Raw genomic sequence first — 4,122 nt, forward strand, 5'->3', positions numbered from 1 at the left:
AAAAAAGATAAAAAAAAAAAAAGGTCTTCGCTTAATAATTAATAATTGAAAAATAGTTGGGTAAGACCGAAATGTAAATGTTTGTAAAGTGGTGAAACAATGTATCATTCATGAAATCTATTGGCATGAGAAACATGAGTGCAAATGGGTGAAATAGTTGCAACTGTGTACGGTTATACAAAAAGGGTTGTTTTATTTTAGAGTAGGAGCTGCGTACACTAAACGGTAAGAGGTTTTTAGTTAGCACTTTCTGCAGGGTCGCTTTTAGTTCATTGCACACGACCGCCACAAATGATTGTGAAGATGAACATAGCTTTAATGGCAAGTGCATGTATAGTAATAAAGGAGGGTGCTGTGAAAGAGCCTCTGGATTCTGGGCCCAGGGTGCGGAGCTGTGCCGGTAGCAGGGTGATAATATGAAGGGTGGTGAGCACAGACCTTGGAGCAGCCTGGGCTTCTTCTGATCATTTCTGTGCCTGAGCAAGAAAGTACTTTTGAAACTTTTTATAGGTATAGATATTCGGATTGTTATTAAACAGGTTTTGTCTACTTGCCTGCTGTCCTTCTTGACCTCTTCTTGCTCATGATCGCACTCCGCTCATCGACCTGTGCACCATCTAACCTTCGTAATGCGGCTTGATGACTTCTGCCAGCCATTGTTAACAGAGCCTACTCCAGGGGTCATGACTTGGGGAATCCCAGTCCACACCCCCCTTGCAGGTGTTAAGGGTATGGCACTCATTAACTGTTAGACTCTTCTTCTTAGTGGAGCCGTAGGCCAAATCTATTAGTGACAAAATGCGTCTTGTTAGCTGTCACATCAAATTTAAAAAAAAATCTTTGTGCTAAGGATGTACAGAGAAGTTATTGGGCACTATGTATACATCAGTATGCAGGGAGCTCCCCCTAGTGTTGACTGCGGACAGGATCTTATCATGTATCTCTGTATACAGGGAGCTCCACCTAGTGTTGACTGCAGACAGGATCTTATCATGTATCTCTGTATACCGGGAGCCCCCCCTAGTGTTGACTGCAGACAGGATCTTATCATGTATCTCTGTATACAGGGAGCTCCACCTAGTGGTGGGTGCAGACAGAATCTTGTGTATCTCTATATACAGGGAGCTCCCTCTAGTGGTGGCTGCAGACAGAATCTTATCCTGTATCTCTGTATACCGGGAGCCCCCCCTAGTGGTGGCTGCAAACAGAATCTTATCGCGTATCTCTGTATAAAGGGAGCTCCCCCTAGTGGTGGCTGCAGACAGAATCTGATATCTCTGTATACAGGGAGCTCCCCCTAGTGGTGGCTGCAGACAGGATCTTATCATGTATCTCTGTATACAGGGAGCTCCCCCTAGTGGTGACTGCAGACAGAATCTTATCATGTATCTCTGTATACAGGGAGCTCCCCCTAGTGGTGGCTGTAGACAGAATCTTATCCTGTATCTCTGTATACCGGGAGCCCCCCTTAGTGGTGGCTGCAAACAGAATCTTATCGTGTATCTCTGTATAAAGGGAGCTCCCCCTAGTGGTGGCTGCAGACAGAATCTGATATCTCTGTATATAGGGAGATCCCCCTAGTGGTGGCTGCAGACAGGATCTTATCATGTATCTCTGTATACAGGGAGCTCCCCCTAGTGGTGGCTGCAGACAGAATCTTATCATGTATCTCTGTATACAGGGAGATTCCCCCTAGTGGTGGCTGCAGACAGGATCTTATCATGTACCTCTGTATACAGGGAGCTCCTCCTAGTGGTGGCTGCAGACAGAATCTTATCATGCATCTCTGTATACAGGGAGCTACCTCTAGTAGTGAATGCAGACAGAATCTTATCATGTATCTCTGTATACAGTGAACTCCCCCTAGTGGTGGCTGCAGGCAGAATCTTATCATTTATCTCTGTATACAGTGAACTCCCCCTAGTGGTGGCTGCAGGCAGAATCTTATAATTTATCTCTGTATACAGTGAGCTCCTCCTAGTGGTAGCTGCAGGCAGAATCTTATCATTTATCTCTGTATACAGTGAGCTCCCCCTAGTGGTGGCTGCAGACAGAATCTTATATCTCTGTATACAGGGAGCTCCCCCTAGTGGTGGCTGCACACAGAATCATATCATGTATCTCTGTATACAGGGAGTTCCCGCTAGTGCTGGCTGCAGGCAGAATCTTATCACGTATCTCTGTATAAAGGGAGCTCCCCCTAGTGGTGGCTGCAGACAGAATCTGATACCTCTGCATACATGGCGCTCCCCATAGTGGTGGCTGCAGACAGAATCTTATCATGTGTCTCTGTATACAGGGAGCTCCCCCTAGTGGTGGCTGCAGACAGATTCTTAGCATGTATCTCTGTATACAGGGAGCTCCCCCTAGTGGTGACTGCAGACAAATTCTTATCATGTATCTCTGTATACAGGGAACTCCCCCTAGTGGTGGCTGCAGACAGATTCTTATCATGTATCTCTGTATACAGGGAGCTCCCCCTAGTGGTGGCTGCAGACAGATTCTTATCATGTATCTCCGTATACAGGGAGCTCCCCCTAGTGGTGACTGCAGACAAATTCTTATGTATCTCTGTATACAGGGAGCTCCCCCTAGTGGTGGCTGCAGACAGATTCTTATCATGTATCTCTGTATACAGGGAGCTCCCCCTAGTGGTGACTGCAGACAGGATCTTATCATGTATCTCTGTATACAGGGAGCTCCCTCTAGTGGTGGGTGCAGACAGAATCTTGTGTATCTCTGTATACAGGGAGCTCCCCCTAGTGGTGGCTGCAGACAGAATCTTATCATGTATCTCTGTATACAGGGAGCTCCCCCTAGTGGTGGCTGCAGACAGATTCTTATCATGTATCTCTGTATACAGGGAGCTCCCCTAGTGGTGGCTGCAGACAGAATCTTATCATGTATCTCTGTATACAGGGAGCTCCCCCTGGTGGTGGCTGCAGACAGAATCTTATCATGTATCTCTGTATACAGGGAGCTCCTCCTAGTGGTGGCTGCAGACAGGATCTTATCATGTATCTCTGTATTCAGTGAGCTCTCCCTAGTGGTGGCTGCAGACAGGATCTTATCATGTATCTCTGTATACAGGGAGCTCCCCGTAGTGGTGGTTGCAGACAGGATCTTATCATGTATCTCTGTATACAGGGAGCTCCCCCTAGTGGTGGGTGCAGACAGAATCTTGTGTATCTCTGTATACAGGGAGCTCCCTCTAGTGGTGGCTGCAGACAGAATCTTATCATGTATCTCTGTATACAGGGAGCTCCCCCTAGTGGTGGTTGCAGACAGATTCTTATCATGTATCTCTGTATACAGGGAGCTCCCCCTGAGGCAGTGCGGTGGCTCAGTGGTTAGCACTGCAGCTTTGCAGCACTGGGATCCTGGGCTCAAATCCCACCAAGGACAACATCTGCAAGGAGTTTGTTTGTGCTCCCCTTGTTTGCGTGGGTTTCCTCCGGGTTCTCCAGTTTCCTCCCACACTCCAAAGACATACTGAGAGGGAATGTAGATTGTGAGCTTCAATGGGGACAGTGCCCATAATGTCTGTAAATTGTCTGAATTGTAAAGCGCTGCGGAATATGTTGGCGCTATATAAATAAAAAGATTATTATTATTATTTATTTAGTGGTGGCTGCAGACAGACAGAATCATATAATGTATCTCTGTATAGAGGGTGGCTGCAGACATGATCTTATCATGTATCTATGTATAGAGGGAGCTCCTCCTGGTGGCTGCAGACAGAATCTTATCCTGTATCTCGATATACAGGGAGCTCCCCCTAGTGGTGGCTGCAGACAGACAGAATCATATAATGTATCTCTGTATACAGAGAGCTCCCCCTAGTGGTGGCTGCATGCAGGATCTTATCATGTATCTCTGTATACAGGGAGCTCCCCCTAGTGGTGGCTGCAGGCAGGAGCTTTACTATGTATCTCTGTATACAGGGAGCTCCCCCTTGTGATGACTGCAGCAATGTCATAACATGGAGGGAAAAAAAGGTAAGTGTCAGGCCACTGCCGATGATGAGCCATGCTTTAAGTATGCAGCTGTTTACAAACTACATACATCAGCTATCTTTTCATTGACATTTTAAACTTTTCTTGGTCATAACTGGTGACTCGG

Source organism: Phyllobates terribilis, unplaced genomic scaffold (genome assembly GCF_046119375.1).
Source record: "Phyllobates terribilis strain yellow unplaced genomic scaffold, ASM4611937v1 Scaffold_7__3_contigs__length_470593459, whole genome shotgun sequence".
In the NCBI taxonomy this organism is placed as follows: Eukaryota; Metazoa; Chordata; class Amphibia; order Anura; family Dendrobatidae; genus Phyllobates; species Phyllobates terribilis.